The following is a 27,835-nucleotide window of genomic DNA, read 5'->3' as shown; positions in this document are numbered from 1 at the left end:
ATATATGGATGTAATGGAATATTATTGTTCTATAAGAAACAATCAGCAGATTGATTTCAGAGAGGCCTGGAGAGACTTACAGGAACTGATGCTGAGTGAAGTGAGCAGAACCGGGAAAACACTGTACACAGTAACAAGAAGATTATGTGTTGATCAACTCTGATGGACTTGGCTCTTTTCAACAATGAAATGATTCAGACCAATTCCAATAGACTTGTGATGGAGAGAGTCATCCACATCCAGAGAGAGTCTATGGGGACTGAATGTGGATCAAAAACAGAGTTCCCACCATTTTTGTCATTATTGTTTTTTGTTTGTTTCTTTTCTTTCTTGTTTTTTTTTTCCCCTTTTTTTCTTTCTCGTTTTTTTCCCTTTTGATCTGATTTTTCTTGCACAGCATGACAAATATAGAAATATGTTTAGAAGAATTGCAGGTGTTTAATCCATATCTTATTGCTTGATGACTAAGGGAGGGGGGAGGAAGAGGAAAGGAGAAAAATTTGGAACACAAAGGTTTTGCAAAGGTGAATGTTGAAAATTATCTTTGCATGTATTGGAAAAAATAAAAAGCTATTATTTAAAAAATAAAAATTTTGTATCATGAGGAAAAAAAAAGAAGTGAGCCTGGCTAGTTTGGAAATTCTATAAAGAACTCACAAACTAAAGAAGGGGGCCATCGGGACAAAGGGACGGCAGAGATGTGCAGAGTTAGGAACAGAGCCCAGAGAGGAGAGCAGTCCAACCAAATTGGATGACAATTCAAAGACACTTATTAGCAATATGATCCTGGGCAAGTCACTTGTCCTCCATCTGCCTCAGTTTCCTCAACTGTAAAATGGGAATGATAATAGCACCTACCTCCCCAGGTGGCTATGAGGATCAACTGAGAGAACATGCTTGTTTCCTTCCTTTATATATATATATATATATATATATATATATATATATATATATATATATATATATTGTCTTACAGGCTCTACTAGATGGAAAGCTCCTGGATTATATCTCGTTTTTTGCATAAAAAGCAACCAGCATAGGACCCTGTGCATAGTTATTTAAGTGTAGCTGTTTGTTTCACTTGTAGCTGGATTGTCATTAGTGATAAGGCTATAAAACGGTAGCTGGACCTGCCCTGAGGGCAGCTAAATGGCACTGCTGTGGATAGAGTGAAGAGTCTGGAGTCAGGAAGAGTGGAGTTCAAATCCAACCTCAGATACTTACTAGCTGTGTGACCCTGGGCAAGTCATTTTGCCTCAGTTTCCTCATCTGTAAAATGACCTGGAGAAAGAAATGGTTCCAGTGTCTTTGCCAGTAATAGTCCAAACAGGGTCACAAAGAGTCAGACATGATTGAACAACAACAACAGGCCGGCACCGGTGAACCTGATCATCTACTCATTGAAAGGTGCTGCTCAGAATCAAGGGCTTTGGTCTCTGGTCTAAGATGGGGATGACCCCTCTAGGTCTCCAGGAATTTGTTTTCATTATGGATCGCTGCTGGTTCATACATTCTGCTGAGGACAGGAGGGCCATTTTGGAGCATCCTCTGGAAGGGGTCAGTGACAACATCTGAATCAAAAGCTGCTGCCTGACATGGAGCTCATCTAGGACACTCTGACCCCTCCAACTGCTTTAGCTTAGGAGACCTGAAAAGGAGGGTAAACTTGTTCAAAAGCTTCTGGTGTTTTTTTGTTTTTGCTGTTTTTGTTGTTTGCTAAGGCAATTGGGGTTAAGTGACTTGCCCAGGGTCACACAGCTAGGAAGTGTCTGAGACCAGATTTGAACTCAGGTTCTCCTGACTTCAGGGCTGGCGCTCTATTCAGCTGCCCCCAGGATTGTTAAAGATGTGAAAATGGATGAGCTCTTTAAGGGAGAAGAAAAGGAGATGAGGGAGAAGAGGCAGAGATTGGAAGGGTTCCTATTTCCAACACCCCCTAGCATCCTGTTGCTTATGCAGACTACACTGAGTCCTCATAGTGGGTGACTCCAAATGCCACGACAATTCTGCGCTCCTACATTGACTTTCTTCTCTTGGCTTAGTGTTTTCTGAAGGAAAGAAAGCAGATGGGAAGATCATAGAGCTGGAGCTGAAAGGGACCTCAGAGGCCATCCGGTTCAATGCTTCATTACTCTGGATCTCAGCTTCCTCCTCTGGAAAAATAGGGGGATGGATGCTGAGACCCCTTCCAGACTTAGACTTATGATTCGAAGCCTTCACCCAAAGGAGGTGGAGAAGGCAGGATGGGTTGCTATAGTGAGGGTGGACCCAAAGCCTAATGAAATGGAAAGAAGAAGGAAGGAGTCATTTTGTGGCTGTGAAGATATAAAAGCAGGAGCTGTAAGGATCTTGGGGGGAGTCAAAAATCCTTTCTGCCTCTAAAATCCCTGTATTCCTCACTTTGTCGCCCTTGAGTTTAGAACATGAAGAACTTGAGCTCATTTCTAGGATGCGGCCTGGTGAGCGGAGCCAGAGACAGGCCAGGTAGGGTCGGATGGCCCGGCCCCCCAACCCTGCCAACTTACCGGGGCCCACCTGGAGCGGGGAACGCCGATTCGGGTCAATGACTCACTTCACCAGCCATGAAAGCGCGTCTCTTTGCCAAGTCTGCCCCCAAATGGCTTCCCAGATTGACAATCCAGTTGGGGAGAGGGGAAGTCCATAACACTACAAGCTTTGTGACCTCATCCTATAATGAATGCTATAGACAAGAAATAAGGCTCGCTCATTGTACCGCTGGCGCTTATGGCAGAGAATCGGGGAAAATGAGCCCCCCACCAGCTGAGAGCTCAGTATCCATCTCGGGCCCTGCGGACGGGTTATGCAGACGCAAAAAAATAGGGATTGGAAGGACACGGGATCACCCATAGATCCAAGGATTCCCAGCATTAGGAAGAGGAGTTCAAAGAAGAGACTAAGGGGCATTAGCCAGCTGGAAGGCCCAGGCTCTCTGTTCCAAGAAGCTTGTCCCCTCCAGCTGGGAATATTGTGCTGGGGAGATGAGAGGCTTCAGCAGCCAAGGATCTCCTGGCACCAGCAGGGCAGGCTTTTTACTGGTTCCTGGGGCAAAGGGTTTCTATTTTTTCAAAGGAGATCCTGACGGGGGGAGTGGAGGGAGAGGGACTCTGACTGGGGGCTTTAAGCTAAAGAAAATATAGCAATGCAGCTTCTTCCCTGAGGAAGGACCAGCTGAGGAGTTCATCTATGACAGAGGCTGTTGCTTCCATTTGTATGTGGCCTGGTGCTTGATACTGCCCGGGGCTATTGAATTTATGAAGTGGTCTGTGGCAAAGCTTTTGCAGAATAATTATATGGGTGAGAAATGGAAAGCAATGGGCCTTTTTCCTGGGAAGTGATTTTTAGCCCCACAAAAGGGAAATCTAACCCTACTAAATATATCTGTAGTTTGGGATTTTCTTCATGCCAAGAATCACTTTGGGAGACAGAGAGCAAGAGGCAGGGCTAGCCTTGGATCTGCATGAAGCAGGGCTAGCCTCGGATCCAACTCTGGCCCATGGGAAGTCTGGATTTGAAAACTTCTGGTTCTACCTCCAGCCCCAACTAGGTGGGTTTGTTGAAAGTGGGGGGAGTTAACTGTATGGATCTGTATCCATATATTGTATTTAACATATATTTTACATGTATGGGTCTGCCTGCCATCGAGGGGAGGGGGGGGGGAAGGAGGGGAAAAGTTGAAAAAGAAGGTTTTGCAAGGGTCAATGCTGAAAAATTACCTGTGCATATATCTTGTAAATAAAAAGCTATAAAAGAAAAAAGAAAGAAAAAAAAAAGAAATGAGAAAGAAAAGAAAAAAAACTAAAGTGGTGGGAACAAGGTAAGTGAGTCATACATTTTGCAGTTGCCAGTTTGGGGGGTGCAGCTGGATTATGGACATATTGGTTAGAGAGAGACTCTGCTTTGGGTCTGGGCAGGAATCCTGACTCTAGCAGCATTTATTAGAGGTAAGTCATTTCCACCTCAGTTTATTCCACTGTAAAAACAGGGGCAAGAATCCTAGTTATAAAATCTGTATAGATTTTTGTATACACATTCTCATTTGAACCTTACAAATACCACATACCATCACCACCTCCAGATGTGTTTCCTCCAAGAAGTAAACTGAAGTTCAGAGAGATAAAGTATTTAGTCAGGGGTCATATAGCTAGCACTAATGACCATCAAAGTCAGAATTTGAACCCAGGTCTTAACTACCATTCCAGCATACTCTAAAAAAATCTTATCGCTATTTTTTGGTTTTTGATTGCCACCATTTCCATATATATTCTTTCTTCCTCCCTTACTTTCTTTGCAACAAAGGTAAAAATAAATAAATAAATAAATAAACAAACAAACAAATAAATAAATAAATAAATAGATAAAGGAGAAAAAAATCCGCAAAATCAACCTGCACATCAATTGGATCTGGTGGTATATGCAATATTCCTCTTCCATAGTCTCCCACTTCTTTGAAGGAGGAAAGGAGACCATCGTATTTTCTTCCTTTAAAAAATGTTTTATCAATGATCTTTCCTTTTAGGATATCATTATCATTTCCCAGTGACTCCCCTGTACCACCACCAGTAAAATCCATCCTTGAACAAATAAATTCAGTACAGTTAAGAAAAAGGAATCATCACACTAATCAGGTGTATGGCTGACAATGTCTGCCTCATTCTGCCCCCGTAGTCCACCACCTCTCTACCAAATCATTGTCCGCCCTCAAAATTCCAGACTGATCCTCTCTGCATTGATCATAATTTTAACCTTTTCATGATATTTTCCTTTCCATTTCTGCCCAGTAGACTTTCCACTTTCATGATATGAATTTGTATAATTACTTCTGCTCCGCAGAGTATCTCAAGGATCAAAAGAACTGGCACAGTATAAAACACTATAGAATTATCACCTCCAGGACTTAGTAGAAGTAGAAGGAACCAAGGTGTATAATTCACCTCTAGGGACTAGGAAACATTTCCCAGAGTCTTCCTTGGAGATAAATAAATCTTGAAGATATTGCAGTTGTTGTTTGTCCTTTATTTTTGAAGAGGACCAATGACATGGAGTGATGTCTTAATTCCTTCAGGGACTGGATGTTTGTTCCTTAATTTTTTATGATTATGATAGCTTTTTATTGACAAAACATATGCATGGGTAATTTTTCAACATTGACCCTTGTAAACTTCTGATCCAACTTTTCCCCTTCCTCCCTCCACCCCCTCCCCTAGATGGCATGTAGTCCCTTTATGTTAAACATGTTAATGTTAAATAATATATATATATATATATATATATATACACACACATATTTCTACAGTTCTCTTGTTACACGAGAAAAATTGGATTTAGAAAGAAGGTAAAAATAACCTGGGAAGAAAAACAAAAATGCAAGCAAACAACAACAGAAAGAGTACAAATGCTATGTTGTTGTCCCTTATTTTTGAAGAGGATCAGTGACATGGAGTGATGTCTTAATTCCCTCAGGGACCGGATTTAAGTGGAGCAGAGTTGCAAAAAATCAGTCTTACTCCCTCTTCCAGAGTCATCAAAGACCAAAGTTATGATGACTTGGTGATGACCCAGGATGCAGTGGATGACCTTGGCGTCTTTAATGTCTGACCCAGCTCTAAGTGCTTCACAGTGCCTACTTCGGTGCCTTATCTTGAAGATAATATACAAGTAGAAGCAGAGATAGCAACTCAAAAGCAAAGGTTTAATATCACTGAAAATTGACGGGATGAGTTTCATAATAGTGGGATGGAATGTGCCTTGGTGAGAAATGATTCATTTGGACCTTTACTCTATTCCAAACAGTATTAATCAGTTTGATATTTTACACAAACCATAATTAGACAAAATAAGTTCTTCTAGTAGGCCCTTATAATAGACCTCAAACTTTAACGTAGTGTTCATCGCTTGTTTAACAGTCCTGAAGCTCACTTGCACAACCACCAGAATGATGACAAAGATATCTCCATCTGTTTTCCTCAAATTCCATGTCCAAACCCAGCCTGGGTGGGTTGCCTTGATGCTTTGGAAAGTTCCCCAACTTATTTTTGTACCTCCGGAACACTCTCTCTTGCCCAGCATGAACAGGTGACCTTCTTACAACCCCTGTTCACCAAAGCTGATTCTTGCCCTGTCCACCTTAATTTTTGCTCCTTGAAGCTAGGTCTATCAACCAATGGGATTCTGTATTTTGTGTACCCCTCTAGAGCATTCAGGTAGCAAACCTAGTAGCAGATCTTATCAAAATAAGGCCCTGAAGGAAAGGGATGACTCAGATCATGAGGAAGATTCAAAGTCTACTACATTAGAGGAGAGCACAGACCCTTTAATAAAGTACCATTGGCTCAGAGCTCTGCCTCAGTTTCTTGGATCATGGATTGGACCATTTAAAACCCCACAATACAGAAGTTATACAAAGGGAACTGAGTAGATAAAAGAGGGGGCAGAATGGCATTGATCAAGAAGAAAACATACTCCAGTCGGGAAACTGAAGAGGGGGAAAGATGGATGTATTTGGGTGAAGACTGACAGAGAGGGAAAAGAGAAGCATATTACTAGAGAACACCTGAAAGGGAGACAAAAGATGGGGAGCTTGGGAAGCAGACAACCCCCTGCTAGGGAGTCATGATAAGACACTGGTGAGAGCCTTCAATCATCCAGACATCTGCTGAAACTCCCCCTCCACATAAAGTAGAGCAGCTGATAAAATCTTGCCTTGCCTTAATGGTAATTGCAGCCTTCAAAAGATGGAGGAAGTGCAAATTAGCAAAGATGACAAAATCCAGAAACAGTCATGGCGGGGGGAGGGGATTGGTGAGAATGTAGACTAATCCACCCAAGAGGAGCTGACTTTGTCTGACCGTTCAGGAAAACAAGCGAGAATTATGGGAGAAAAGCATCCATATTGTTCATACCCTTTAACCCGTTAATCTGTCTAGGGAACATAGACCCCGAGAGAGGTCAAAGACGGAAACAAAGCTCCAATAGAGAGCAAAATATTTATAGCAGCACTTTTTTGTGGAGGCCAGAAGAGCTGGAAGCAAAATGGGGGCCCATCCATCGGGGAATGGCTGAACGAACTAGGACGTGATGGATTAGTACTGTGCTGGAAGAAATGACAAATGGGGGGAATTCAGAGAAAGATCTGTATGAGCTCATGAGCAGTGAGGTAAGCGGAGGCAGAGAATGACTATGCAATGGAAAGCAAAGGTCGCTAAAGAGAAGCCAGATTCTGAGTAGTTGAAAAACCAGTAATGATTCCAGAAAAAGGAAGATCCAGCCTTCTTCTCTCTGAAGGCAGAACATTGTAGACATTGTCAGATGTGGTCACTGTATCGGTTATTTTTGTTTAACTGGTTTTCTTTGTTACAACAGAGGGTTCGATTCTGACATGGAGGAGGCGGGGGGGGGGGGGGGAAATGGGGCTGGGAGGTATATCCAGCAAGAGCTGGGATTGCAAAACAAAAGGCACTGGTAAAAAAAATAAATAAATAAAAATGTGATTGGAGTTGAAGGAAGGGACAATGGCAGCTGCTACTTTGGATCTGGTTCTGACCCAAAAGGAGGAACAAAATTAGGAAAAAAGCAGTTTAGTTAACTGAACAGGGCACTGGACCAGCAGGTTCAAACCCCATCACAGACACGTACCAGCTGGGTGACCTGAGGCAAGTTGCTTAACCCATCTGTGGCGCCATTTGCAAATCTGATAAAATGAAGGGATTGGACTCATAGGTTTCTAATGTCTCTTCTAGCTCTAGAATCTATAAAAGCACTGGGCCTGGAGTCAAGAGAGCAGTGGATAGAGCACCAGGTCTGGCGTCAGGAAGACCTCAGTTCAAATACAGCTTCCAATACTTACTGGTTGTGTGATCTGGGCCACTCACCTCACTGTTTTGCCTCAGTTTCCTCATTCTTAAAATGAGCTAGAGGGACAAACCACTTTAATATATTTTCCAAGAAAATCCCCATGGGGTCACAGAGAGTGGACATAACTGAAAAATTACAGGTCAAAAAAAACTGAGTTCAAACCTAGCCTCAGTGTGGGATCCCAGGCAAGTCACTTAACTTTTGTCAGACTCAATTTCCTCAACTGTAAAATGATATAATAATAGCACCTATCTCCCAAGGCTGTTGTGAGGATCAAAAGAGAGATTAATGAGAAATCACTTGGCACTATGTCTGGCACATGACAAATGCTTCCTTCCTTCCTATCATCCTATCAAACTTGGGCTTGAGGGAAGTAGAGAGGAGAGGAATCATCCCTTCATCTTAGAATTGGGGATTGAGAAGATAATGAGCATTTAGTGGGCTGACCCATGATCTCAAATCCAGAGGAATTCAGTCCTAAGGGATGGAAAGATCTCAAGGGTGAAATTCTGAAAATACAGTAAGAAATGATTCTGAAAGGAAAAAAGAAGGCGCTCCCTAAAGAGACTGGTGTGAATGCACAGGGGCTTCATATTCCAACTTGGACTTTTAAAAGATATCTAGAATATGGAAATATGATCAGAAGAATTGCTCATGTTTAACCTATCTCAGATTGCTTGCTGTCTAAGGGAGGAGGTGAGGGAGAGGGACAAATTTGGAACACGAGGTGAATGTTGAAAACTATCTTTATGTGTACTTGGAAAAATAAAAATCAGCAAAACTATACTAGTGGGGGATCCCAACCTTGCTCAGAACTAGATAAATCAAACCACAAAATAAATAAGAAAGAAATTAAAGAAGTAAACAAAATGTTAGAAAAGTTAGATATGACAGATCTTTGGAGAAAATTGAAGGGAGACAGAAAGGAGTTTACTTTTTTCTTGATGGTTCATGGAACCTACACAAAAATTGACCATGTGTTAGGGCATAAAAACCTCAAAATCAAATGCAGAAAGGCTGAAATAGTAAATGCATCTTTTTTTCAGATTGTGATGCAATAAAAATCACAAGCAATATAAGGCCAGGGGAAAATAAACCAAAAATTAATTGATAAAATACAAATCAATCAAAAAATTAAGGTATAAACAAATATAAAAAGACATGGTTAGAAAGAGAAGACCAAAGGGAGAATGAAGGATAAATAATGGGGTATGGTCCTGTAGCAATAGTCTCAGAATCACGGAAACTCAGAATGAGCAAAGGCTAATGATATGAGAGCTAAGGACAACAAAGTTGTAGTGGTAGTTCAGTAGTGTCTCTCTATCCCTGACCTCATTTGGGTGCTTTACCATTTCCTTTCACAGCTCATTTTATAGATGAGGAAACTGAAGTAAACAGAGTTAAGTGACTTATCCAGGGTCACCTAGCTAGTTTCTGAGACCAGATCTGAATTCAGGAAAAGGAGTCTTCTTGACTTAGGACTCTAATATCTGAGTCACCTAGCACAGATATCTTCTTATTCAATCGTTTTAGTCATGTCTGACTCTTCGTGACCCCATGTGGGATTTTCTTGGCAATCTGGAGCGATTTGCCATTTCCTTCTCCAGCTCATTTTATGAGTTTGGGGAGCCAGGATTTTGAAAGAACTCACAGATGTAATTGCTGGCCTACTGCTCAAAGACTTGTCAAAGAGGAAATATTTTCTAATATTTAAAAAAGAGAAGAGAGTGAAATCTGAAAACAAAAGGCCTGTGAGCATTGGGTGGGGAGTCAGTAAGACCTGATTTCAAATCTGGCCGTGTTACCCTGGGCAGGTCACTTCACCCTGTTTGTCTTAAATCACTGGAGAAGGAAATGGCAAATCACTCCAGTATCTTTGCCAAGAAAACCTCATGCACGGTATTGATGTGCTCTACTCCATGGGATCACACAGAGCCAGACTCCGTTGAATAACTGAACAATAAGTAACAAAGCTCTGTGAGCTTGACTTCGATTCCTGGAAAACTTTCTGATTGTATTATTATTTTTGTTATTTTTTAAATAGTAGCTTTTTATTTTCAAAATCCATGCAAAGCTAGTTTTCAACACAAAATCTTGCGTTCCAAATTTTTCTCCCTCCCTTCCCTAGACAGCAAGTAATAGAATATAAGTTAAACATGTGCCATTCTTTGAAACATATTTCCATATTTATCACGCTGCACAAGAAAAATCAGATCAAAAAGAGAAAAAAAACGAGAAAGAAAAAACAAGCAAGCAAGCAAACAACAACAAAAAGGTGAAGTTACCAGGTTGTGATCCACATTCAGTCTCTATAATCCTCTCTCTGGATGCAGATGGCTCTCTCCATCACAAGACTATTAGAACTGACCTGAATCACCTCATTGTTGAAAAGAACCATGTTCTGATTGTATTATTAAAGGGCTGATTTGTAAAAACTTAGAAAGGGAAGCAGCCATCATCACTAAGAATGGTTCATCAGAGAAGCTGATTGAACTCAGGGAGTACAGGGAGTACAAATTCAGCACCCAAGCCCAAGGAAATGACTTCCCAATATTTACAATGTGAATAAATCTATTCCTGCAAATTAGCAGAAGAATATTTGCCCAAAGAATGGGGGGAAGGAGATGGGTGTAGTGGCAGGAAGGCACAGAAAGGATTAAAGTTGGGTAGGCTCCACTGCCAAAGGCTTCCTGGAAGAGTGAGGGTTTGGAACACCAGGACATGGATGAGACATGGCTGAGAGGAAGGTTTGGGGGAATATGGTCCTCTGAAATCATTTTGTGTGCTGAAGAACTGAGCAGAGGAATATGGCTTCAACTTAAGACTCATGCTTCTTCTCCGCCCTGAAAGCTGCTCTCCTTAAAGACATAGACAATGTCTTTAAAGGGTATTGTCTCAGGGGTCAGAAGACCCGAGTTCAAATCCTGCTTCTCGGGTGACCCTAGAAAAAACATTCAATCTCCCTGAGTCTCAGTTTCTTCATTGGCAAAATCAAGACATTGGACTAGAACAGCCTCAACTCCATAATCTCATATGTAAGCTTTGCCAAGTCCCTTGGCCACCCTTGGGCTCAGTTTCTCCATCTAGAAAATGAGAACTGTTGGACCAGATGGCATCGGAGGTCACATGTTGCCAAACACACCAGCACGGGGCACTCTGCATAAATTGGATGCTATTCGTTTTACCTATTGCTTCAGAATTTAACCGTGATTTGGGGAAGTAAATAGAGGGCTGATCGTATGGACTTGTTTGTGTGAATGGAAAACCATGAAAGCCAAGGGCTCTTGTAAATGCCTCCAGAGGCTATTAAAAATCATCAGAGGGGTCAGGAGCAGCTAAATGGGCCTGCACACCTGGAATTAGTGTCCCTAGGCCCAGAACTTGGGTAGGGCAAGTGAAAAGGCAGAATTTATTTATTTATTTTTGTTTTCATTATTTTTTTAATGTCAAATTGACAACCATTCTGAAGCCCGTGTTAACTAACATTGATACTTAAAGGATTTTACAATGTTTAAAGTGATTCAACACATTTGAGAAATTTTTCAGAGTTCCTTCCGTTGAGAGCACCAAGGTTAGATACAAAGATTTAGAAAAAACAGAGTCCTTGATTTTCCATTCTGGAAGGGAGATTAGACTCAAATATCATTAAACTATAAGACAATCTTGTGAAATAGGTAGAGCTGTTATTTCTACCTCAGAGTTTGGGATAGTAAAACTATTACTATAGTAGTTTTACTGTTACTATTAGTGCTGCTACTGTTGCTGCTGCTGCTGCTACTGTTACTGTCATCTCATTCCCTCTAATAATAATAAGTAGCATAAATATTTTTGTTCTTTCTCTCTTTTATTTATTTTTTATTAAAGCTTTTGATTTTCAAAACCTATGTAGGGATGATTTTCAACATTCACCCTTGCAAAACCTGGTGTTCCAAATTTTTCCCACCTTTCCCCCACTGTCTCCCCTAGATGGCAAGTAAACCAATATACATTAAACATGTTAAATCCAATATATGGAAACATTTATGCAATTGTCATGCTGCATAAAAAAAATCACATCAAAAAGGGAAAAAAATGAGAAAAAATAAAATGCAAGCAAACAACAGCAGAAAGAGTGAGAATGCTGTGTTGTGATCTGCACTCAGTTCTCACAGTCCTCCCTCTGGGTATAGACGGCTCTCTCCATCACAAGACCATTGGAACTGGCCTGAAGACCATTGTTGAAGAGAGCCATGTCCACCAGAATTGATCATCACATAATCTTTTTGTTGTTGCGTATAATGATCTCCTGGTGCTGCTCATTTCACTCAGCATCAGTTCATGTCAGTCTCTCCAGGCCTCTCTGAAATCATCCTGCTGGTCATTTCTTACAGAATAATAATATTCCATAACATTTATATACCATAATTTATTCAGCTGTTGTCCAATGGATGGGCATCCATCCAGTTTCCAGTTTCTTGCCACTACAAAAAGGGCTGCCACAAACAGTTTTGCATACGTGGGTCAAAAGAGCAGAATTTAAAGACCATCCTTAGAAGCATGGGGGAAAGTGACTCTGAGTCTTGGATTGCAAGGAGATGGAGGCCTAGGACCCTCCCTGACCTTTAATGCCATATAGTCTCCCCATTCCCTCTTTCCCTTTACAGTAGAGGCAGCTAGACCTTTGCTCCACCCAGCCTGAAACAAGCTCTCACCCAGCATCAGTGTGAAGATAGGTGCCTCATGTCACGGTTGAACAAAGTTGGCAGTGGAAGGGAGGAGAGAAAAATGGATGGAGAAGGGTATTGGGATCCCCTGCTATCCCTCTGGCGTCTAGTTGTCCAGAAGAGTTAGTTTCAAAAAAATGAATCTGGCTCGTCTACCTCTCCTCCCTTTTACCACCAAACTCCTATAAAAAGCTGTCTACACTCACTACCCCCACTTCCTTTCCACCCACTCTGCAACTTCTTACATTCTGGTTTCCACCTCACCATTCAACTGAAGCTGTGCTCTCCAACGTTAGTTACCAGGACCTCTTTAGGCCTAAACCTAATGGATTTTTTTTAGTCCTCCTATTTCTTGATACCCCACTCCGGAGCATTTGATAGCTATCGATCATCCTTTTCTCTCTCGTATATCCTATCCTTCCAGAGTCTTTGTTTCACGGTTCCTCCTGCTTCTCCTCCTCCATGTCTAACAGCTCCTACTCCATCTCCTTTGCTGGATCATCAGCTACGGCCTCCCCCCATCCCAACCCCCTCCAACTCCCAACCGTGGTGTCCTAGGCTTTAATCTCTCAACAGCGTCTCTATCTGTGATCTCATCCGCTTCCGTGGATTCAATTATCATCTCCCAGATCTATTTATCCAGCCTTAGTCTCTCTCCTGACCTCCAGTCCTGAATCACCAACTGCCTACTAGTCATCTCCGCCTGGTATCCAGTAAGCATTTCCAATGCTGTTCCAGACAGACTTCATGCTCTTCCTTCCTCACTCCCCCTCCATGCTCTTCCAAACTTCCCTGGTTACTAGTCACACTCACTGCCTGTAGCTTGTCGGTTGCCAAGAACTGTCAATTCTACCTCTGTGGCTCTCCGCCAGCCACGTCCTCTTCCCTTATAGCCGCCATGCTAGTTCAGGCGCCTATCACCTTTCACCCGGAACGGGCTCCTAACTTATTTCCTTCCTCCCCATCTCTCCTCTGTCCACTACAAAATACTGCTAAAATAATCCTCCCGAGTCTATATGAATGAATAGAGAGAAAGACAGAACCAGGGACAATAAGCACAATGATGACAATGTAAATGCTGAGGGGTACCATGGATAGAGCATTGACCTCAGACACTTCCTGGGCAAGCCACTGCATCTCTTTCTACCTTAATTTCCTCATCTTTAAAATGGGAATCATAAAAGCACTTACTCCTAGGGTTATTTTGAGGAGCAAATGAGGTAACATATACAAATGCTAGCTATTATTTTTGTAATGAAAAGAACAAAAAATTGAAACTGGATTCAATGTAATTTTATGGGTCAAATTGGGCCTCAAAGAAGAATGAATAAAACCTACCTCTTAGTTCTGTGCAGAAGTGGGGGGGCTATGGCAGCAAAACATTGCATATGCTTTCAGACACGCCCAGTGTAGTGGTTAGTTTTGAGTTGCGTTTTTCTCCTTTTGTTTTTTAAATTTGGGCTTCAAAGGATGACTCACTTACTAAAAAGGAGGAACAGATATTTTCGGAAATAAGGTGGTGTAAAAACAAAAATTTCCAATAAAAATGACATCCAAATAAATAAAATTATCTTCCTTCGCATGTTCAGCCACATCGCTCCTTTACTCAAGAAATTTCTGTGATATCCGTGCTAGCTTTCTGGAGGTTTTGGGGATCAACCTGAGTCCTTAGTGAAGAAGTCATGAAGGCGGGAGAGTCACCATGAGGCTGGTCAAAGATGCAGTGTCTCTCTTCCAGTGCTTCTTAGCCCTTATATACCTTATTGTAATTACATCATTACAGCATATTGAGCATGTGTGAACTAGAGAACCATGACATCATTACACAAGCACTGAGTACATATGTGAACTAGAGAACCATCAATCAATTCCACTGAGTTAGCACCTTGTTTCAAGTATATTTTTCCAGAGTTCTGACTCTCTACAAACTTCAATGGCTCCCTATTGCCTCTGGGACAAAATATAAATTGCTTAGCTAGGCATTTAAAGCCTTTCACAATCTGTTTCTAGCAGTCTATATTCTACCCAAACAGACCTATTCAATTTCCTCCAAACTCAGAAGTCCATATCCCACTTCCATGCTTTTGCCTAAGTTGTGTCCCATGCCTGAAAGACCCTCTCTCTTCACCTCCACCTCTTAGAATCTCTAGTTTCCTTCAAGGCTCAGTTCATGCACCACCTGGTACATGTACCCCCATATTCCCAAAGGAAAGCTTTGCAGACTCCCCTAGTTCCAGACTCCTCTTCCTCCTCAAATGATCATGTATATCCTTACATGTGTATATGCAGAAATGAACACTCCTTTAAGGACTGGGGGTTTTTGTTTGACTTTTCTTTGTATCTGAAGTGCAGGGGTATATAACTTGGAGTCTGGGGATAGATTTCATTGGGGGATGTGGGGAAATCTGTGAACTTAGATGAAGGGGATATATCTTTATTTCATTCATCTCTAACCAAAATATTACATTTCCTTCAAACATGAATGGAAGCAACAAATCTAGTAGTACTGAACTTTGCCGGGATGCCAGAGGGTCCTATGGCTAAAAAAAAAGTTCAAAACCCCTGCTCTGGGGCCTGGCGGAGGGCATTACATGTGAGACGTGTTTCGTAATTGTGGGATTGAATTAACTTGGTTTGAGTGGAATTGGAAGCTGGAAGCTGCTCAGCTTCAGAGGGAGAGCTTTTCCCTCCCACCCACCCTTAAACTAGTGTTGCAGGGTCCCAGTCCTGGCCTCTCATCTCTCTTCCCCATCCCCTGAGTAACCATCAGCATCGTGGGCTTGCTTGATTGACTGTGTTCTCTAATTCCTGGGAAGCCTGAGAAACAAAGGGAGATTGAAGAGGCAGCTCAGATGCTTCATTATGCTTTAAATGCATGTCGAAGTGTGAGACTGGCTCTGTTTTTGCTCCCTGGCTCCACTCAGACTATGTGGGACATCTCTGTCCTTAGAAGCTGCTTCTGTTTTCACTCAGGATCATTAAGGAATGAAACCATGGCAAGTAATTCTACCGCCATGATTTTACAGCTGCTCCCGCCATTTGGCAACCGGCTAAGGAACAACACCAATGGCTAACCCGCTCTGGTTAAGCTGGCAACAAGTGTCTCATCTTTCGCAGAAATGCCAGCTGCTTAAGTGGAATGGGGACATATTAGGCTTGGACAAAGTAGACCTGTTCATAAAATGAATCTCGAGAGACCAGGAGTGATCCTGAGAAGGATCAAAAGCGTCCTGTCCCATTCGGGGGCTTTAAGGTTGAATGAGGCCTTCTGGGTATGTAACCCTCAGACAAACCATGAGGAGGAAGTTGGCGGTCTTCTCCAGCCAGAATGGGGGGGGGGGGGGTCATGCCTGATCACAGAAGACAACACATAAAAGAGAGAGAAAGGGGATGGGAGAAGGGGATGTGTCAGATCCCGGTGAAGCAGTATGGAAGCTGATTCTGGGCTAAGATAGGGCAAAAGCTCATCCAGGAGAGCTCAGGTTAGTTCTGTGGGTGGTATCTAGAGGAGGAGATGGGGATGATGGCCAAAATGGAAGTGGTATAGCATGATAGATGACTAGAGTGCTCTGTTTAGTTACCCATGTTCAAGAAAGGAAGACAACCTGATGTTCGCTGGATCGGCAAGTGGTTTTTGTCCACATCTTTCGGGAAATCCTCCCCAAAGGATTAACTACACATACTAGAGGCCTTCCTCTGCAACTCTCAATATTTCACGGAGACCCAGTGCTCAGGACGTCCATCTCTTCCCTCTTAGTCTCAATGTGGGACCAGCTCTCTGCCCTTTCCCTTCCTGAATTCTCCAGTCCAAGAACGAGTGGATGGAGGAGAAGCTGCCCCCTTGAGAAGATCACCACTCTATTAAAACAGTGGCAGATTGCTGAAGGGTCTTGAGACCATCCGATACAAATGCAGTAGAGCTTATACCCCACGGAGCATGCACAAGAACAGGCCTCTAGTGGTCCCACCAGGAAGTGCGCCCTGAATCTCCCCTCTAAATTTCCAGGAACTGCAGAATATATATGACTCAAAACTGAAAATGTTTTGAGAAGATTAGAAAAAAAGTCCTCTTATTGGCCATGGATCGGGAAGAAGTATTGACTCATGGGACCTTGAAAAATAAGTGACTCTACCCTCAGTCTCCTCTTCCCATGTGCAGATCATGTCAAGACGAGCCAAGTGTCCCCACTGGAAGGGTGGTGCTGGTAGTGGTGATGGTTTCATTTCCCCACTCGGGCCCCAAGTTGGCTCATGAACGCATGACAGCTAGAGCACATGTCCTACTTGGGCAATCCTGAATCTGGGTCTCTAGCTGCCTCTAGCTTCTTGGAGCCCTAGCGCCATCTTTAGTTTTGTCTTCCTTTCTTGAATTTAGGTAACAACAGAGCACTCTAGTCATCTATCATGCTATACCACTTCCATTTTGGCCATCATCCCCATCTCCTCCTCTAGATACCACCCACAGAACTAACCTGGGCTCTCTTGGGTGAGCTTTTGCCCTATCTTAGCCCAGAATCAGGCTTCCATACCGCTTCACAGGATCCAACACATCCCCTTCCCCCATCCCCTTTCTGTCTCTCCTTTTTGTATTGTCTTCTCTGATTAGCATGTAACCTAGAAGGGATTGTTTTGACAGTACAAAGATGAGGTGAAATGTAAAATGTTTACTCAGCAGTCCCACAAAGTGCTTCGTGAGACACATGATGCCTTTTAGATGTTTAAGTTTCAACCTCCAGAGAGAAGATAATAGCAGTTATGTTGCTGCTGCACTTGCTTAAGGTTTCCCATTAAAGCACTCTGCTAAGTTTTAGGTGCATCAAACATTCCTTTTGTGTAGAGGAAATAGCAATCTTAGGCTTGATCACTAGTGTGAGTACCTTTTTATTCCCCATTTTGAAAAGGCCCTAGATACAAGCGCAACTTATCTTAAGTAATGTTCCTTAGAACACTGGGTGGAGAATTTAAAAGAACCAAGGAGTGAGAGTCAAGAATCTGACCCCAAACCAGAGTGGCTGCTGGCTCTAGAATTGAGGAAGGCTCCTTATTGAAAATGAAGATGGAAGGGTCAGCTAGATGGCACTGCAGCAGATAGAGCACCAGCCCTGGTGTCAGGAGGACCTGAATTCAAATTCTGCCTCAGACACCTGACACTTATTAGTTATGTGACACTGGGCAAAATGAAAGAAAGAAAGAAAGAAAGAAAGAAAAGAAAGAAAGAAAGAAAGAAAGAAAGAAAGAAAGAAAGAAAGAAAGAAAGAAAGAAAGAAAGAAAGAGAAGAAAGAAAGAAAGAAAGAAAGAAAGAAAGAAAGAAAGAAAGAAAGAAAGAGAGAGAGAGAGAGAGAGAGAGAAAGAAAGAAAGAAAGAAAGAAAGAGAGAGAGAGAGAGAGAGAAAGAAAGAAAGAAAGAGAGAGAGAAAGAGAGAAAGAGAGAAAGAAAGAAAGAAAGAAAGAAAGAAAGAAAGAAAGAAAGAAAGAAAGAAAGAGAGAAAGAGAGAAAGAAAGAAAGAGAAAGGGAGAAAGGGAGAAAGGGAGAAAGAGAAAGGGAGAAAGGGAGAAAGGGAGAAAGAGAGAGAGAAAGAGAGAAAGGGGAGAAAGAGAGAAAGAGAGAAAGAGAGAAAGAGGGAGAAAGAGAAAGAGAGAAAGAGAGAGAAAGAGAGAAAGAGAGAAAGGGAGAAAGAGAGAAAGAAAGAGAGAAAGAGAAAGAAAGAGAGAGAGAAAGAAAGAGAGAAAGAGAGAAAGAGAAAGGGAGAAAGAGAGAAAAAGAGAAAGAAAGAAAGATAGAAAGAAAGAGAGAAAGAGAGAAAGGAAGAGAGAGAGAAAGAGAGGAAGAGAGAGAGAGAAAGAGAGAAAGGAAGAGAGAGAGAGAGAAAGGAAAGAAGGAAGGAAGGAGGAAAAAAAGGAAGGAGGAAAGAAAAGAAAAAAGAAAATTGAGTGGGAACATCATCCCACTTCTCTTAGCTAAACAGTCATTCTTATTGGGAAACAAGGTGCCCTGCTTTCTTAAGGTCCATGAAGTGAATGTATCTGCCCCATGTACTGGAGCCAGGGAGCATTGCCAAGGATTGGCTCTGCTCAGCTTGGCTTATCAATAAGGGAAAACTTGTGAAAATTAAACAGAAGCAGATTTAGGCTCCGTATCAAGGAGAACTTTGCAACTGTTGTTTAGTCATGTCTGACTGTGACCTCTTTTGGGAATTTTTTTGGCAAAGACACTGGAGCGGTTTGCCATTTTCTTCTCCAACTTATTTTACAGATGAAGAAACTGAGGCAAAGAGGATGAACTGACTTGGTAAGGCTAGTATGTGTCTGAGGCTGGATTTTAACTCAGGTCTTCCTGACTGCAGGCCTGGTGCTCTATCCATTGCACCACCTAGAGTTATTCAAAGTAGAGTAAGTTGTTGGCTCATTCTTTCAATACATATTAAGCAGCATACTGGAGGTGATGGGGAGGATTCAACACATGCACAAGATAAGTGTGATTCAAGATGAGGAGTGGCTGAATAAAAGTCAGAATATTCTAGGAAAAACTGCAGTTTTGTTTACCATATTACCCCATACAATTGAGGAAAGGGAAAAAAAATCCCTTTCAGTTGTGAGAAATATCCCAAATGCCTAGCAGTGACTTACGGTTAACGGATTATGAATATTTGTTCATTGCATTAAAATGTGGAAATAAAAGCAGAACTAGTCGCTCTCTCTTGGCTTTCTGTCCTCTGTGTCTCTGTTTCTCTCTATATCTCTCTCTGTGTCTCTGTCTCTGTTTCTCTTTGTATATATCTCTCTATGTGTCTCTGTTTCTGTGTTTATGTCTTTGTCTCTCTCTATGCTTGTCTCTGTTTCTCTCTGAATATGTTTGTCTCTTTCTCTGTCTCCGTGTCTGTTTCTCTCTGTGTCTATATTTGTGTCTCTGTGTCTCTATTTCTTTGTGTGTATGTCTATCTCTCTGTGTCTGTGTGTCTCTGTTTCTTTCTGTGTCTGTCTCTATTTCTCTGTGTCTGTCTCTGTCTCTTTGTGTCTCTTTCTCTCTCTGTATCTCTGCCTCTGTTTCCTTCATTGGATGTCTCTGGGCTTTCTGATAGCTTCATCACTGGAATATTATAGAGCTAAAGATTCAAATGCTGTCTAGAGATAGGAAAAAAAGGATTTGTCTTAAAGACAAACGCAGACGTGGCTACCTTGGAAAAGAGAAGGGTTCCCCTCTGGAAGTTAAGGCTGACCGAGGCTGGAGTGTTTACTCTTCTGATTCTTGTTTAGGCCCGAGATGGGCCAGTGGCTGCTGAGGCCGCTCCCAGCTCTGAGATTCTGGCTTTGCAACCCCTGCCCCCTTGCTGAAGTAGGTGTGTGGCTTGGTGGCTAACAAGGGGACTACTTTGTCATCTCAGAATACCCTGAGCTAACAAGGGGACTACTTCGTCATCTCAGAGCACCCAGTTTTATTCCTCTTTGAGTTGGTTGAGGAGTGAGCCTTCTTTCCTGACTGAGTTCCGAGGTGGTTTGGACCCAAACTATGTGGAAAGGGAGAAGATCTGACTATGGGAGGCAGGCTTACTGGGCTGCAGGACCCGAGGAGGCCCCTGAAGTGGACAGGAACTACCGAGTCACAACAGGACCGATGGCCGGAATGTTAGGCAATCCTGCTAGGCCAGGAGAAGGCCCAAGTGGGGCCTCAGGCTCAAGGTGCTGGACCCCTACCCAAACTTAACAGCCACTCACTCGTGTTCCAGGTCTCACCTGTGCCTCTCTCGGCAGCTTTTCACCCCTTGGATCCAGAGTCTAACACACTGAAAACCAGATCCCACAGATTAAAGATGGGGCTGAGAGAGTAAGGCTGGTTGTTAGAGCTAGGTCCGAGGTCTGACTGCATGGGCCAGCGGTGCTGCCCTTGTTGAGGTCTGGAGCCTCTGTGGAGCGATCAGCTCAGCCCAGAACCCAGGGTGGAGCTGATTTTCTGGGTGGGGATTGTGGTCCCAGCTATGGGGACAAAGGCATTGGGAGGTCAGGAAGCCAAGCCATTCATGGAACCTCCTTTGTACTGCTTCCCACAGCCCCCTCAAGCAGGAACTTGGCTTGGAAATCATCTGGGCCTCCCCTTGCCGAGCTCCCTGTGGAGCCCTGCCAGCCTACAGACCCTCCCTGTGTCCTCCTTTCTCCTTAGGACCTAACTGACCATGCAGGCCCTTTACTCCAGCCTGAATCCCTGTCCTCGGGATAGTCACTTGGTCTAGATAAAGAAATCCAGCCCAGCCCTCTCCAGCTGATTTCTGGCCTGTTTCCAGTGACCCAGTGGCTTCCTTCCCCGTGATGCTGGGCATCTCACCACACTCCCTGGCCTGGGAAGTCTTCCCTTACTATATTCCAAGTGGAAAGAGGGATTCACCTGACCAAGGGCAAGGATCATAATTGCCCAGTGCTTTGGATAGACAAAGGACACCAATTATTTTCCCTCTCCATCTCTGTATCCTTTTGGACAAGGCCAAGTAAGGGATTTGTTTCCTTTAACTATATGTATTTGTTATAAAGCACTTCTTTTTAAAAAAAATTGTTCCATTGATAGGAAATAGAAAAAAACCAAATGTTTGAACTCTGACTTAGGAACTCCAACTAATACAATGTTTTTCAGTCCTGTCCAACTCTTTGTGGCGCTATTTGGGGTTTTCTTGGCAAAGATACTGGAATAGTTGGCCATTTTCTTCTCCAGCTCATTTTACAGATGAGGAAACTGAGGCAAACAGGGTTAAGTGATTTGCCCAGGGTCACAGCTACTAAGAGGAAGATGAGTTTTCCCTGAGTCCAGGCAGGGTGTTCTGTGCATTAGGGCGCCGCCTAGCTGCCCCAATGCAATAACCAACCACAATTGCAGAGGATTTCTGGTAAGATAAGGTTGCCCTCTCCCAGACAAGAGAGGCAAATTAAAACCCAAGTTTGGAGAGGATTTGGGTTGTTGTTTTTTGTTGTTGTTGTTGGTTTTGTTGTTGCTTCTGCTTTTGGACACAACCAGTGCAGGAATTTGTTTTGCTTGACTACATGTTTGTAATGGATTTCGTTTTCCTTTGCCCTCTGAAGGAGGCTTGGGGAGAAGGGAGAGGGAGAGAATTTGGACCAGGAAATAAAATAAAACTAAATTTTAAAATGAAGAAACAAGAAAAAAAAATGTTCTTCCATCAAAAAAGTAAGTTTTTTAAAATGCCATTAAAAAAAACAAAACAAACAAAGAAAAAAACTTTGCCTTTTTTAGTTGTCCTCTCTTTAGGAGGCTTGAAGAGAGAGGGAAAGGAAGAGAATTTGGACCAGAAAATAAAATAAAATTGAATTTTAAAATGAAGAAAAAAGAAAAAAAGAAAAAATGTTCTTCCATCAGAAAAAAAGGAAGTTTTAAAAAATGCCCATTAAAAAAATAAACAAATAAACAAAAAAAAAAAACCTTTGTCTTTGTTAGTTGCCCTCTTTAGGAGGCTTGAAGAGAGGCAAAAAGGAGAGAATTTGGACCAGAAAATAAAATAAAATTGAATTTTAAAATGAAGAAAAAAAGAAAAAATGTTCTTCCATCAGAGAAAAGGAAGTTTTTTAAAATGCCATTAAAAAAAAACAAACAAACAAAAAAAAAACTTTGCCTTTTTTAGTTGTCCTCTTTAGGAGGCTTGAAGAGAGAGGGAAAGGAAGAGAATTTGGACCAGAAAATAAAATAAAATTGAATTTTAAAATGAAGAAAAAAGAAAAAAAGAAAAAATGTTCTTCCATCAGAAAAAAAGGAAGTTTTAAAAAATGCCCATTAAAAAAATAAACAAATAAACAAAAAAAAAAAACCTTTGTCTTTGTTAGTTGCCCTCTTTAGGAGGCTTGAAGAGAGGCAAAAAGGAGAGAATTTGGACCAGAAAATAAAATAAAATTGAATTTTAAAATGAAGAAAAAAAGAAAAAATGTTCTTCCATCAGAGAAAAGGAAGTTTTTTAAAATGCCATTAAAAAAAAACAAACAAACAAAAAAAAAACTTTGCCTTTTTTAGTTGTCCTCTTTAGGAGGCTTGAAGAGAGAGGGAAAGGAAGAGAATTTGGACCAGAAAATAAAATAAAATTGAATTTTAAAATGAAGAAAAAAGAAAAAAAGAAAAAATGTTCTTCCATCAGAAAAAAAGGAAGTTTTAAAAAATGCCCATTAAAAAAATAAACAAATAAACAAAAAAAAAAAACCTTTGTCTTTGTTAGTTGCCCTCTTTAGGAGGCTTGAAGAGAGGCAAAAAGGAGAGAATTTGGACCAGAAAATAAAATAAAATTGAATTTTAAAATGAAGAAAAAAAGAAAAAATGTTCTTCCATCAGAGAAAAGGAAGTTTTTTAAAATGCCATTAAAAAAAACAAACAAACAAAAAAAAAACTTTGCCTTTTTTAGTTGTCCTCTTTAGGAGGCTTGAAGAGAGAGGGAAAGGAAGAGAATTTGGACCAGAAAATAAAATAAAATTGAATTTTAAAATGAAGAAAAAAGAAAAAACGTTCTTCCATCAGAAAAAAGGAAGTTTTAAAAAATGCCCATTAAAAAAACAAACAAACAAACAAAAAAACCTTTGTCTTTTTTAGTTATCCTCTTTAGGAGGCCTGAAGAGAGGGGAAAGGGAAAGAATTTGGACCAGAAAATAAAATTGAATTTTAAAATGAAGAAAAAAGAAAAAAATGTTCTTCCATCAGAAAAAAAGGAAGTTTTTTTTAAAATGCCATTAAAAAAAAAACAAAAACAAAAACAAAAAAAACAACAAAAAAACAACTTTGTCTTTTGTAGTTGTTCTCTTTAGAAGGCTTAAGGAAAGGGGAGCGGGAGAGAATTTAGAGCTAAAATAAAATTGAATTTTAAAACGAAGAAAAAAGAAAAAATCTTCTTCCATCAGAAAAAAAGGAAGTTAAAAAAATGCCATTTAAAAAAACCTTTGTCTTTGTTAGGTGTTTAGAGCGCCCTCGTGTGACCATCAGAGTTATTGCAGAGAACATATTAATTTGAAGTTCAGCGTTCATCTAATTTATAATGAGAATTCCCTTCCCCTCCCACTTTAATAAGTAAAGTTCTGCAGAGCCATTAGTTAGGTTTTGGCAGGTCTCCTGTCCCCATTCCGGGTACTCTGACACCATTGCTCTCCAGGGAGATAACTCTGGACTTACCCGACTCCGAAAAAGAAGCCGTACTTTGAAAGCGGAAAATGCTTTGCTCTCTCTAACTGCGATCTAGGACAAGAACCTAGAACAGAGTTTGACCCCTTGGGGAGTATATGTGTCCTCCTGATATGTGACATGTTATCAGTTCAGTTGGATATGGAGTTTTCTATCTAGTAACTGCTGTGTCATCAAGACTGAGTTGACAATGTTTGCAGAAGTCTCCTGTGACCATGGGCAAGTATCTCTCAGTTTCCTCATCTGGAAAATTGGAAGGAAGGAATTGGACTAGATGAGTTCTAGGTCTATTATTTTATGGAACCATATATAGAAAGTGCTTTATAAATCTTTTAAAGCATGACAAATTTAGTTATTACCCTACGATAATAAAGGAACTTCAGAGTCAGAATCTCATTGCCAGTCCCTCAACTCTTGCTGGAATTCTCTCCTTCCTCATCTCTGCCTCCTGGTTTTCTTGGCATCCTTCAAGTCCCAAAAGTCTTTCCATTTCTCAGTTTTCTCATCTGGAAAATTGGAAGGAAGGAGTTGGACTAGATACTATTATTTTATTATTATTATTATTTTTTTATTATTATTATTAGTTGGACTAGGGCTATTATTTTATGAGACCGTATATAGAAAGTGCTTTGTAAATCTTAAAGCATGATGTAAATTTGAGTTATTATTACTACTATTATTATTTTCATTATTGGATGATAATAAAGGAACTTCAGAGTCAGAATCTCGTTGCCAGTCTCTCAACTCTTGCTGGAATTCTTCATCTCTGCCTCTTGGCTTCTTTGGTTTCCTTTAAGTCCCAAAAGACTTTCCATCTCTCAGTTTCCTCATCTTGAAAATTGGAAGGAAGGAGTTGGACTAGATGTATTCTAGGTCAATATTTTATGAGACTGTATATAGAAAGTGCTTTGTAAATCTTAAAGCATGATTTAAATTTAGTTATTACCTTATGATAATAAAGGAACTTCAAAATCAGAATCTCATTGCCAGATCCTCAACTCTTGCTGGAATTCTCTCCTTCCTCTTCACTGCCTCCTGGCTTCCTTCAAAAACTTCACCATCTACAGAAAGCCCTATCCCTATCCTCCATACTTAGTGCCTTCCCTTTGATCCTTCAATCCAAAGGATTCTGTCTCTAGTTTGTTTGTCCAATATGACGTTTGCAATGTTATCTCCCCCATCAGAATGTGAACTCCTTGAGAAAAGATAATGATTTTTCATCTTGTCCATCTTTCATCTTTTCATCTTCTCATCCTTTCTTTGTATCTCTGACTCAAAGTATGTAAATTAATAGAAACTTGTTGACTGACTGTTCCTTGAACTTATCCTCCCTTTTCTCATTTCCTTTCTATATGATGAATGTTTCCTCCCCTTCAAGGTCCAGTTCAGATGTCATTCCCTCCATTTGAAATCCCCTGGTCCCCTCAGCTGGGAAGAAGCTCTCCCTACTTAAATTTCCCATAGCACTTTGAACTACTCCATCATAGTTGTATCACGAACACAGGATTTGGGCCCCAAAGGGAACTTAGTCTTAATAGATTTAGAGCTGGAAAAGACCTTAGAGGTCATTTAGTCTAAACCATTGATTGTTTGTTCATCCTTCCTTTTTGGAGAGGATCAATCACATCAGGAGGAGGATGTCTTGACTTGCAAGTGACTTGGATTCCAGTGAGGCAGGACCGTGCAAAGTCATCAGCCTCGTTCCAATAGACTTGGGATGGAAAATGCCAATCACATCCAGAGAGAGAACTGGGGAGACTGAATGGGGATCAAAGCACAGGATTTTCACCTTTTTGGTTTTTTCTTTCTTGTGTTTTTTTTTTTCCTTTTGGATCTAATTTTTCTTGCACAACATGACAAATATGGAAATATGTTTAAAAAGATCACGCATATTTAACCTAAGTTTGCTGTCTTGGGGTGGGGGAGGTAAGGAAGGGAGGGGAAAAAAATTTTGGAACACAAAGTTTTGCAAAGATGTATGTTGAGGGACAGCGAATTCAGGAGATCCTGAGTTCAAATCTGGTCTCAGACACTTAACACTTCCTAGCTGTGTGACCCTGGGCAAGTCACTTAACCCCAGCCTCAGGGGAGGAAAAAAAGGTATGTTGAAAACTATCTTTATATGTATTTGGAAAAATAAAATACTATTGGGACAAAAAAGTCATCAGCCTCACTTTCTCCCCAGAGCTATCAGGGTCCAGTGGCAAGTCAGGACAACTGGTGGTGGTTCAGAAACTTATTTTATATATAAAGAAACTGAGGCTCAGAGAGGTTAGATGATTTGCCTCAAATCACATAGCTGGTAAGTAGCACAGTCAGTATTTGAACCTAAATCTCCTGCCTCCGGATCCAGAGCATTTTTATCACACCACATTCTTCTCTTGTAATCTTCCCTGTTTGATTGGAAATATCATAAGGGCAAGCATTGGCTTGTTCATCCATAAAAGCTGCTCAACGGAAAGAGACATCTATGTGCCAAAATGTTTGTGGCAGCTCTTTTTGTTGTAGCTAGAAACTGGAAGATGAATGGATGTCCATCAGTTGGAGAATGGTTGGGTAAATTGTGGTATATGAAGGTTATGGAATATTATTGCTCAGTAAGAAATGACCAGCAGGAGGAATATAGAGAGGCCTGGAGAGACTTAAATCAACTGATGCTGAGTGAAATGAGCAGAACCAGAAGATCACTGTATACTTCAACAACGATACTGTATGAGGATGTATTCTGATGGAAGTGGAAATCTTCAACATAAAGAAGATCCAACTCACTTCCAGTTGATCAATGATGGACAGAGGTAGCTACACCCAGAGAAGAAACACTGGGAGGGGAATGTAAATTGTTAGCACTAATATCTGTCTGCCCAGGTTGCATATACCTTTGGATTCTAATGTTTATTGTGCAACAAGAAAATGATATTCACACACATGTATTGTACTTAGACTATATTGTAACACATGTAAAATGTATGGTATTGCCTGTCGTCGGGGGGAGGGAATAAGGGAGGGGGGGTAATTTGGAAAAATGAATACAAGGGATAATATTATAAAATATATATATATATATATATAATAAAAAAAAAAAAAAAAAAAAAAAAAAAAAAAAAGCTGCTCAAAGGGGCAAAATCTCCAGTAACCATTGGGGAATCCTAGGCTAGAGAATTTAGTTCAAGAGATTGACTCTCCTCCACAGTTCAGGCACTGCCCCCCCCCCACTCAGTTAATTTTTTTTTTCCCCCTGAGGCTGGGGTTAAGTGACTTGCCCAGGGTCACACAGCTAGGAAGTGTTAAGTGTCTGAGACCAGATTTGAACTCGGGTCCTCCTGAATTCAGAGCTAGTGCTCTATCCACTGCGCTACCTAGATGCCCCCCCTCAGTTAAATTGAAATCAGAATTAAGAGAAATCCCTCCCCAAGTCAGTCTCATAGTCTAAACTCTGTGGATTGTAGAATATTCCCAAATTCCTAACTATCCTGTCATAGCCCATTGAGCTCTTTTCTGTCATGACAGACTCCCTGTTTTCCTTCACTGTTCCTTGGCCTAGCTATTTCCCATCACAGGCACTTCTAGACTAGTGCCCCACCCTACCACCAATTACTTCCTATATATTGTATTTACTGCATTAGGGGGAGCTCAAAGCCTATTTAAGTTTTGCTGGCTAATCTGAAAGGCCAGGAATGTGGCTAGGACACTGGAAGAGACTATGACTTGGCCCTCAGACTTAGATTTGTCTTCCTGCCTTTTCTGAACCCATTCATCCATCAACTGGGGAGACTTGAAGACATTGGAGATTGAAACCTGGGAGGACTCTGAGAGGTTTGGTAGTTATTATGTAAATAGCTCTTATAAGGATAATAACTTTATGTAGACTTCAGAGACTGAAATTCAGAGATGTTAAGAGCTCACCATAAACTAGGGGAAGGTTGCTTTTTTCCTCCCCTCGTGATATTGTTAGCCCAATGATTTCTAATACTTCGTTTATCTTAATGTTCATTTTTTAAATTTTTGAGGTTTAAATTCTCTCCCTTCCTCCAGTCTCACTCCAAGTTATTGAGAAGGCAAGCAATGTGAAGTCATGTAAAACATCCATATTACCCAATGTTGCAAAAAA

General features: G+C 41.2%; 1 protein-coding gene across 1 annotated transcript in view; it reads right to left on the bottom strand.

Moving 5' to 3' along the window:
* The window catches only part of LOC141549040 (uncharacterized), a 50,478-nt gene that overhangs the window by 11,436 nt on the left and 11,207 nt on the right, over positions 1–27,835 (bottom strand). Inside the window, exon 4 of the mRNA XM_074278388.1 lies at positions 13,914–14,057. The gene's annotated coding sequence lies outside the window, so the exon portion shown is untranslated. The remainder of the gene's footprint in view (positions 1–13,913; positions 14,058–27,835) is intronic.

The sequence above is a fragment of the Sminthopsis crassicaudata genome, chromosome X (assembly GCF_048593235.1).
Source record: "Sminthopsis crassicaudata isolate SCR6 chromosome X, ASM4859323v1, whole genome shotgun sequence".
Classification (NCBI taxonomy): domain Eukaryota; kingdom Metazoa; phylum Chordata; class Mammalia; order Dasyuromorphia; family Dasyuridae; genus Sminthopsis; species Sminthopsis crassicaudata.
The sequence above is the reverse complement of the archived record's forward strand: the minus strand, read 5'-3'. Positions and strand labels throughout refer to the sequence as shown.